Source organism: Penaeus japonicus, unplaced genomic scaffold, assembly GCF_977035675.1.
Source record: "Penaeus japonicus unplaced genomic scaffold, GWHDUDI00000001_assembly GWHDUDI00000036, whole genome shotgun sequence".
Lineage (NCBI taxonomy): Eukaryota > Metazoa > Arthropoda > Malacostraca > Decapoda > Penaeidae > Penaeus > Penaeus japonicus.
The window spans coordinates 21,005,278-21,016,301 of record NW_028234438.1 but is presented as its reverse complement, the minus strand read 5'-3'; positions in this window follow the sequence as shown (position 1 = coordinate 21,016,301).

Genomic DNA, 11,024 nt, shown 5'->3' with positions numbered 1-11,024 from the left:
CTTGCTATTACAGTGTCATTCTTGCTGTTCATATGACGAGATCCGTTTAAAAAAATAATATGAAACTATAACATAAACATATATCTACGTCATTTCATCATCATCTCACTCAAAAAACATTGCAACATATTTCAAAGGAAAAATCGGGCTATCAGTATTGACGCTCATTGCATTGTCCATTTTGCAACGGTCACAAAATCAACAAAATCTAAAAGGAATAACAAAAGGGATAAAAAAAAAATCCTCAGACACTGTACCATTCGTTAGGACAAGGCAATGGCGGACCAACGTGTCACTGCCTAAGAACAGCTGTTGTTATTTACCTGTGGATCTGAAGGCAATGGCGCAGCTATTGAGCGTGGAAGTATTAAGAGGTGAGAGAGGAAGAAGAGACCGAGAGAGAGAGAGTGTGAGGGACAGATACATTGAGGGAGGGAGGGAGGGAGGGAGAGAGGGAGAAGGAAGGAGGGAGGGAGAGGGAAGGAGGGAGGGAGAGGGAAGGAAGGAGGGAGGGAGGGAGAAAGAGAGAGAGAGAGAGAGAGAGAGAGAGAGAGAGAGAGAGAGAGAGAGAGAGAGAGAGAGAGAGAGAGAGAGAGAGAAAGAGAAACAAAGAAAGAAAGAGAAAGACACAGACAGACAAACAAACAGAAATTAAGACATAGAAGACAATCAAACTTAACAAGAAAAAAAAGAGACATTCAGAGAAAGAGAAAACGGAAAAAGAAAATCAAAGACAAACAAGGCAAGGAAATGATGGCCCGTGCCTGCATACCCTCCCAACACAAGTGCCTGAAAGTAGCACAATGCAAACCGTCAAAGGGCTGCAATCACTGCTACGTTGCGACTAGCCAACCGATTAGCTAATCCGGATGAAAACTTGAGTGATGGACAGGTCTTAAATCATTCGCCAATCAGGATGTCAGAAAGTGGAGATTCTGATCAGCAGATACAAACCTCAGATTGCGATTGCAGATTATACCTTCTGTGCCAAATAACAAAACTTATCTGTTAGGAAATTGGATATATTAATAGGGAGAAAGGGAGTGGAGTCTGAGATTTTCTTTTTTTTTAGAGCGTGGAGTAATATTCATCAGATACTCAGTATCGATTGGAACATGAGATTGGGGTCAGCGAATGAAAGGAAAGGAAACGCATAAGAAAGTTTGAACTAATCCGTTTCTTTTTTCTTCATTTCACCAAAGTTCTTTTTTTTGTGCTATAACATAGAGATCGACTTAAGTTAATAAATAGATATATAAAAATAACAATGGGAATATATATATATATATATATATATATATATATATATATATATATATATATATATGTGTATGTGTGTGTGTGTGTGTGTGTGTGTGTGTGTGTGTGTGTGTGTGTGAATGCGTGTGTGTGTGTGTGTGTGTGTGTGTGTGTGTGTGTGTGTGTGTGTGTGTGTGTGTGTGTGTGTGTGTGTGTGTGTGTGTGTGTGTGTGTGTGTGTGCGTGCGTGCGTGCGTGTGTGTGTGTGTGTGCGTGTGTGAGTGTGTATAGAGAGAGTAAATAACATCTATAACCTACCCACAACAAAAGAAAGAAGCAAAAATAGAAGGAAAAATCCTCCCGGCGCCAGAAGGAGGCAGCGCCGACGAAGGAAAGAGGACCTTGAGGAATTCCTTCGAGTTGAGGGAAGGGGGAGGGGGGGGGGGCATGGATGGGACGGGAGGGAGAGTAGAGGAGGGAGGGGACTGTCTGGAGTAAGTGAGAGAGAAGAGACGAACTGGCGTGAAGGAGGAGGAGGAGGAGGAGGAGGAGGAGGAGAAGGAGGAGGAGGAGGAGGAGGAGGAGGAGGAGGAGGAGGAGGAGGAGGAGGAGGAGGAGAGGGAGGAGGAGGAGGAGGAGAGGGAGGAGGAGGAGGAGGAGGAGGAGGAGGAGGAGGAGGAGGAGGAGGAGGAGGAGGAGGAGGAGAAGGAGGAGGAGGAGAGGGAGGAGGAGGAGGAGAGGGAGGGGGTGGGGGGAGCGAAGGAGTCCGTAGGAATCTGGGAAGTCCTAGAATGTCGCGAGGGTGATGGATGCTCCCTAATTAACACTGCAGTCAAGGGTAAAGAGTGCAAGGAGAGGCCAACCACGTCGAGTCCCCCTCACGCCCTCCTCCCTCCTCCCTCCCTCCTCCCTCCTCCCTCCCATCCTCCTTCTATTTCTTCCGCTCCTCCTTCCATCCCCTTTCCTTCCCTCCTTTCCTTCCTCCTTTTATTTCTTCCGCCCCTCCTTCCATTCCCTTTTTTTCTTTCCCTCCTTCCCTTCCTCCTTTTATTTCTTCCGCTCCTCCTTTCATCCCCTTTTTTCCTTCCCTCCCTCCCTCCTTCCTTTCCTTTCCTCCTTCTATTTCTTCCGCTCCTCCGTCCATCCCCTTCTTTCTTTCCCTCCCTCCCTCCCTCCTTTCCTCCCTCCTTCTATTTCTTCCGCTCCTCCGTCCATCCCCTTCTTTCTTTCCCTCCCTCCCTCCCTCCTTCCTTCCTTTCCTCCCTCCTTCTATTTCTTCCGCCTCTCCTCCCATCCCCTTTTTTCCTTCCCTCCTTCCCTCCCTCAATCAAATGTCCTTGGGTACGTGTTTGCGTTTAAGCTGAATAACGGTGTAATTGTGTTATCAAATTGGTTTTATTGAACAGTCATTTTTTTCTACTTGACAAGCATGGATAGAAAGTTCGTACTTTTATGTTCTTTGTTCTTTCAATTCCAATCAAATTTGGAATGGAAAGATGATTGTTCTCAGAGGGTTTCTTCGTAAAAGAAAACAGGTTTTAGATAAATAAAATAATGGAAAAGGGAAAATAAAAAAGAAAGATTGAGCTAAAGAAACATTAAAAAGAGAAGACGTCTTGAAAGGTCATCTTCATTCTTTTTCCTTCTTGCTAATTTCCTCTTGCTACCTCCTCACTCGTTCTGTCTCTTTCTCTCTTTCTTTCTTTCTTTCTTTCTCTCTCTCTCTCATTATCTCTCTTTTATCTTTCTCTTTCTTTCTTCCTCACCTTCTTTCTTTCTTTCTCTCTCTCTCTCTCTCTCTCTCTCTCTCTCTCTCTCTCTCTCTCTCTCTCTCTCTCTCTCTCTCTCTCTCTCTCTCTCTCTCTCTCTCTTTCTCTTTCTCTTTCTCTCTCTCTCTCTTTGTCTTTGTCATACATACATACAAAGACCTACATACATACAGACAGACAGAGAGAGAAAGAAAGAAAAAAAAAGAAAAATCAACTTTCTTTCACTCATAATGGAAAAGGGAACAGACACGCTTTCGGTTTCCCTGCCCGGCACGCCTAGTCGACGGTTCACACGACAAGAAACTTTGAAAGTCGACAAGCCATTACGGTGCTTTCATGCTCTGGGCTTTCTTTTTATAACAATATGAAAAAATGCATAGTCATTTCCAGATATATTAGTTTCTTTTAATCAATTGATACTATGAAAGATTAAATACATTCAGATACATAAAGTATCATGAATACTTTGTCCAGGACAAAGAAAAAAAAGAACTGCAGAAGATTATAAATATTAAGATTAAAGATATAATCACAATACATAAATTGATGATGATATCAATAACAATGACTACGAAACATGCCTGTGAATATAATAGTGATGATGATAACGAAATGATGATGATAACATTATCATTGTTATTATTATGATAATGATGATGGTGATAGTGATGAAGATAATGATGAAGATGAAGGTGATGATGATGAAGATGAAGAGGATGATGATGATGATGATGATGATGATGACGATGATGATGATGATGGTGGTGGTGGTGATGGTGATGGTGATGGTGATGGTGATGGTGATGAAGATAAAGATGAAGATGGTGATGAACAACAATAAAAAACAGCAACAAGAAGAATAACAATAACATAATAACAAAACATCAATAGATATGAAAATATAAGAAAAAACAACAAAGCTATAGAACAAAGAATAACAAACAAACAAACAAAACGCAAACCCCGAACGGCAATGAAAGCTAACGCTCACAAACCTCACGCGGGGCATCTTGCACTCAACCCGGTATTTAGGCAGGGGGGGGGGGGAGAAGAAGGGGAAGGGAGAAGGAGAGAGAGGAAGAGGGGGAGGGGGAGAGGGAGGGAAGTGGTTGGGGGAAGGGAGATGGAGGAGGGAGGGGGAGAGAGAGGAAGAGGAGGAGGGGGAGGGGGAGGGGGAGAGGGAGGGAAGTGGTTGGGGGAAGGAGAGGGAGGAGGGAGGGGGAGAGAGAGGGAAGAGGGGGGAGAAGGACGATGCAGGGGAGGGTGTTAAGGAAGAGGGGGAAGAGAAAGAGAAAGAGGGAGAGAAGGTGGAGTAGGAAGAGGCAGGGGGAGAGGGGTTAAGAAACAAAAGGTGTAGAATAAAGGGGGGAAAGGGGTGAAGGAAAGGAAGCGGGGAAGGGGAGGGTAGAGGAGGAGGAGGAGGAGGAGGAGGAGGAGGAGGTGGAGGAGGAGGAGGAGGAGGAGGAGAAGGAGAAGGAGGAGAAGGAGAAGGAGAAGGAGTAGGAGTAGGAGGAGGAGGAGAGGGGAGAGGGGAGAGGAGAGGAAAAGGGGAGGGGAGGAAAAGAGAGAGAAGAAGGGGAGGGGAGATAGATAAGGAAGAGCAGAGAGGAATCGGGAGGAGAAAACGAACGAAAGGGAGAGCGGAGAAGGAAGATGAAGGTTGGAGAAAAAGAAGTAGGAAGAGAGAATCGGGCAGAGAGGAGGAATGGGAAGGGGGAAAAGATGGGGGGGGGGGAAGGGAGAGACATGCCGCTAGTTTCACCACGAGTCCCCCCTCCCCATTCCATCCCCCCACCCCTCACCCCTCCTTCCTCAGACGGGGTCAAAGGTCAACAGTTGATACTCTTCCATGCATAGCACGAGAGCTTAAACAATGAACCTGATGTTTTTTTTTTTTACTTTTTTTTAGGGGGGGAAAGAGGGGGGTGAGGGGGATGGAGTAGGGGATGGGGAGGGGTTGAGAGGGAGTAAAGGAGGGGGGGAGGGGGAGGGGATGGAGTAGGGGATGGGGAGGGGTTGAGAGGGAGTAAAGGAGGGGGGGGAGGGGGCTGGAGTAGGGGATGGGGAGGGGTTGAGAGGGATTTGATTTTGATTTTGATATGTTTATTCATACTATATACATAGGAACTATGCCTAAATGATTTGTACAGTTCATATTAGATTCTGAGACATACATTGTTGGTAAAGCGAGAGGGAGTAAAGGAGGGGGGGAAGGGAGGGAGTAAAGTCTTATCTTAGGAGAAAATCTGATCATATTTCACCGAGTTAAATACAGATACTGATCTGGCGATCTCCCTCCTCCATATTTCTCGGGACTTTAAAATTCAGTTGTGTTGAGATTTTACGGGCGTTGTTGTTGTTTTTATTTCTCTTGCATGCAACAATAGCAACGGGTGATTCGTGCGTCAGATTTACGGTGTATCTTTTTTTTTATCGTGTTACCTATTGGAATGTCAAACATGAGGGAGTTCCAGTCTATCTATCTATAAATCTCTCTTTATATATATATATATATATATATATATATATATATATATATAGATTATATTATATATATATATGGTGATGTGTTGTGTGTGTGTGTGTGTGTGTGTGTGTGTGTGTGTGGTTGTGTGTATGGTGAGTGTTGTGTTCTGTGTGTGTGTGTGTGTGGGTTATATATGTATAGATCAATATATATATATACTATAGATATATATAATATAATATTATATATATATATATATATATATATAATATGGTAAATATATATTTTAATAAAAAATTATGTTATATGTATATGTATATGTATAAGTATATAGTTATATATAAATATATATATACATATATATATATATATTATATATATATATATATATTTATATATTTATTCATATAAATAATATAATACATATATGTATATATGTATTATATATATAACTATATATGTATATGTATATATCTATATATATATTTATTTATATATATAATATATATACATATATATATGTAATATGTATATATATATATATATATATAAATACACACCACACACACACACATATATATATTATATATATATATATATATATGTATTTATACATAGATATATTTATTCATATGTTATATATATATATACATATAAATAAATATATCTATATATAAATACATATGTGGTAAATATATATATATATATATATATAAATATATATATAATATATATATATATACAACATATATATATATAGACATATATTATTGTATACATAATATATATATATATATATAAAGAATATATATTATATATATGAATAATATATATAATATATATATATATATATATATATATATACATATGCATATAAAGATATATATAAATATATATATTTAAAAAAATATATAGATATAGACATATATACATAATTACATATATATCCACACACCACGACACACACACACACACAACACACACACACACACACACACACACACACACATATATATATATATATATATATATATATATATTAAATTATATATATATACATCATATATATCATATATATGTTCTATAATGTTATAGAAAAATAGAATATATATTATATATATATATATATATTATATATTATGTTATATGTTATATTATATATATGTTATATATATTATATATATGTTATATGTATATATATTATTATATTTAACATATTTTATATTATGTATTATGTATATCTTATGGTCATTATATATTATGTATATCTTATATATATGTATATATATACATATATACATATATATAATACATATATAATACATACATCTGTTATATATACATATATACATATAATATATACATGTGTGTATATATATATATATAGATATATATATATATATATATATATATATATATGTATATATATATAAGTATATATATATTATATATATATATATGTATATTATGTAATATATTATATATATATATATATATATATATATATATATATATATATATATAATATATATATAGACATATATATATACACAGAAGAGGAAGGCGGAGAACGAAGGAGAACGTGAAGAGGCAAAGAAAAAAAAAATACATATATACACAAATATATACATAAATATACATATATACATATACATACACATCCATGTCCGCATGTCTACACAAGTGCACATACATGAATACGCACATACATACAAACGCACCCCAAGCCCATGCTCCTTGGCATAGCTGAGGTTAACCCGAGCAAGCACTTAATGCGCCATGAAGAAGTTAACAGAAAGGTCGACGGAAACGGCCGTGACACCGGGGCCACAGGACACAGGACGGGGAAGAGGCGAAGGAGGAGGAAAGGGAGGAGGAGGAGGAGGAGGAAAGGGAGGAAGGAGGGAGGAAAGGGAGGAAGGAGGGAGGAGGAAAGGGAGGAGGAGGAGGAGGAAAGGGAGGAGGAGGGGGAAAGGGAGGAGGGGGAGAGGGAGGAGGAGGAGGAGGAAAGGGAGGAGGAGGAGGAAAGGGAGGAGGAGGAGGAGGAGGAAAGGGAGGAGGAGGAGGAGGAGGAAAGGGAGGAGGAGGAGGAAAGGGAGGAGGAGGGAGAGGAAAGGGAGGAGGAGGGGGAGGAGGAGGAGGAGGGGGAGGAGGGGAAGGAGGAAAGGGAGGAGGAGGGGGAGGAGGAGGAGAGGGGGAGGAGGGGAAGGAGGAAGGGAGGAGGAGGGGGAAAGGGAGGAGGGGGATGAGTGGGGGAGGAGGAGGAGGAGGAGGGGAAGGAGTGGGGGAGGAGGAAAGGGAGGAAGGGAGCAGGAAAGGGAGGAGGAGGAGGAGGATGAAAGGGAGGAGGAGAGGGAGGGGGAAGGGGGGGGAAAGGGAGGAGGGGGAGGGGAGGAGGAGAAGGACGAAGATGAGGACGAGAAGGAGAAGGTCGAGGAGGAAGAGGAAAGGGAAGAAGGGGAGGAGGGGGAGGAGGAGGAAGAGGACGAGGAGGGGGGTGAAGTAAGTAGGAAGAGGAAGAAGAGAAAAAGAGATGATGATGATGATGATGATGATTATGATGATGGCGATGGTGATGACAATAGCAATATTGATAATAATCACAATAACGCTATGTACGTATGATCGTCTATATATATTGCCTATTAATCTATGAATTCATATACGTTTACTAATAACAATAATAACAGCAATAATAATAATATATAAAACACAAACATTACATCAATAACACAAGCAATCAGTATACAAAATCATGAGTTTCTGTACAAAAAAAATGGAATTCAGCTAAAAAATATCTCAAATTAAGAGATTGCATATTGCATATTTACCGAATAAGAAAAGACATTCAGTATTGCACTAGTGTCAGTCGCATAGGAGCTATGTCATTATCATCATTAACATTCTTATTGTCATTATTATAATCAGTGTCATTTTTATCATTATCATCCTTATCACCTTAGCTGATGTTTATGATGATGGTGAAAATGATAGGAGTAGGGCGATCGTTGTCATTATGATAATTATTATAATAATGATGATGATGATGATGATAATGACAATAACGATAACAATGATAATGATGATGATAATTATAATAACAATATAATAACAGTGATGATAATGTTGATGATGATGATGATGATGATGATGATGATGATGATGATGATGATGATGATGACGATGACGATGACGATGACGATGACGATGACGATGACGATGACGATGACGATGACGATGACGATGATAATTATAATTATAATAATTATAATTATAATTATAATAATAATAAAACATAATAATCATCATCATAACGATAACAAGAACAACGTTAGAGGTTTTTACGTAACGGTGAAAATTCAATAAATCACAAAGTCCCAAATTTTCTTCATTGTTATCAAAAGGAAAAAAAATCAACTGCAATGCAATTCACGCTCTCATTGATGATAAGCAGAAAAAAAATCAAAACTGATTTCTTTTCCTTTTTCTATCTTGCAATTTCCTAATTTATAAGATGTATTGTCAACATTGCCGACTGTCTGTATAATTTTTTTTTCTAATTTTCTTGGGCTCGTATCCCGATATGAGTTTGTTTGTTTTTTCGTGTCTTTGTTTTGTTTCGTTTCTTATTAATGCGTTATTGGTTGATTTGTCTGTCTCTTGTTTTTGTGTTATGTTTGCTTTGCTCCTCCATTTTTTTTCTTTCGTTTTACATAAATTGTCTAATTTCTCGAAGTATTATACAGGCCTTTCCTCCTCACCTTGAGACACCACCAAGGACTTCCCGTAAAAAATAACAGTTATGAACAAATAGATATAACCTTTCCCCTCTTCCCTTCCCCTCGGTATTCCCCTCCTCTCAACACCCCCTCCCCCTTCCCCTTCCCCCTCCCCTCCCCACATCTCATTTTCCTAAGCACCCCCTCCCCCCTCCCCCCTCCACTCCACTCCATCCCCCTACCACCCCCTCCCCCCCGACCTTCCCAGTTCATGCGTGTCACTAGTGTTACGTCGTGGTGAGGCAAGTCCGACCCAGATAACCTCATTACAGGAAAACGTTATCTTCTCCCACCCCCTCCTATTCACCCCCCCCTATCCCCCCCCACCCCCCATTTTTTCCCATCTCATTTAGTATGCAAATTTTCAAGGGTGTTTCTCCGAACCGTTTTTACTTCCTCGAAGCGAATGCGTTTTGGCGGGTAAACTAGGATGCGTGACGTCACACACACCCTCCGGAACCAATAAACGATGACTTTTCAAACCGCGACATGCTATCTAACAAACCAGGATCTCGTTCTTAAAGCAAAGGAGGAAGTCAGACCACGACGTCACACAGAAACAGAATCTTAATTGGCCAAATTGTCTCAAAAGGGGCTGATTTTTCTCACCTTGGCTAAGCGCGAAAATTGGTTTTCAAAATTACGCCGTGTCAAGCATTATAAACTGGTGGTTCATTACGATGTCAGCTGAGAGGCATTATCTAAGATCCATGTTCGCGCCAGACAAATATTAAATAATGTTGAAGAGAGATTGCCAAGCAGGATATTCAACGGAGGGCCAGCGGGGCAAAGGGCTTCGAAGCAAGGCAAAAGGACGATTGTATCTGCAACAGCCGGAAGAGAATATCTGTTTAGCGCCATCTTGCGCATTCTCCCGACAACGTAAAAGACTTACTGTTTTTTCTTTTCTTTTCTTTTCTCTTCTTTTCTTTCTTCTTGTGACGGCGAAACAATGTGGAAAATGGGTTGGGTATCTCTAGTAGCATGCGACAGAAATAGACATGTACAAACTGTGGGAAATCGAGAGCCAGAGCGAGAGGGGGGTGGAGGGGAATGGGTTAGGGGGGGAGGGTGAGGAGAAGGGAGGGAGTTAGGAAGTGAGAGAGAGAGAGAGAGAGAGAGAGAGAGAGAGAGAGAGAGAGAGAGAGAGAGAGAGAGAGAGAGAGAGAGAGAAAAGGAGGGAGAGAGATAATAGAGTAATGATGAGGAAGATGATAATGATCATCACAATAGTAACGATGATGCCAGTACTACAAATAACAATAATAAAGATAACACTAATCATAACAACAGCAAAAACAATAGAAGCAACAACCGTAATACAAAATACAACGAATAAAAAAAAGGAAAACGTTAAGAACAATCACAATAAATTCATAGTCATAACAACAAAACACATATAATAATGACGAATAAGAGGACAGAAAAATTCCACCATTTGAACATTCAAATTATTCATACTAATGGATGGATGGATGGATGACGTCACATATGGGAAAAGATAAATCAGCGAGAGTATTCATACCTATATCAGTACTCGTAGATAGTATTCTTAATAATAATTACTAACACAGTTACTATACTTACTGCAAGTAACACTAACTGAGCGACCGATTACTCTGACTCTATTTCTCAGCAATTCCTTTTGATTAAAAAAAATACTTAATCCACTATCAATAGGGAAGATTTAAAATAATATTACTTCATACTATAATATATATATATATATAATATATATATATACGCCTTAATATATATATATATATAATAT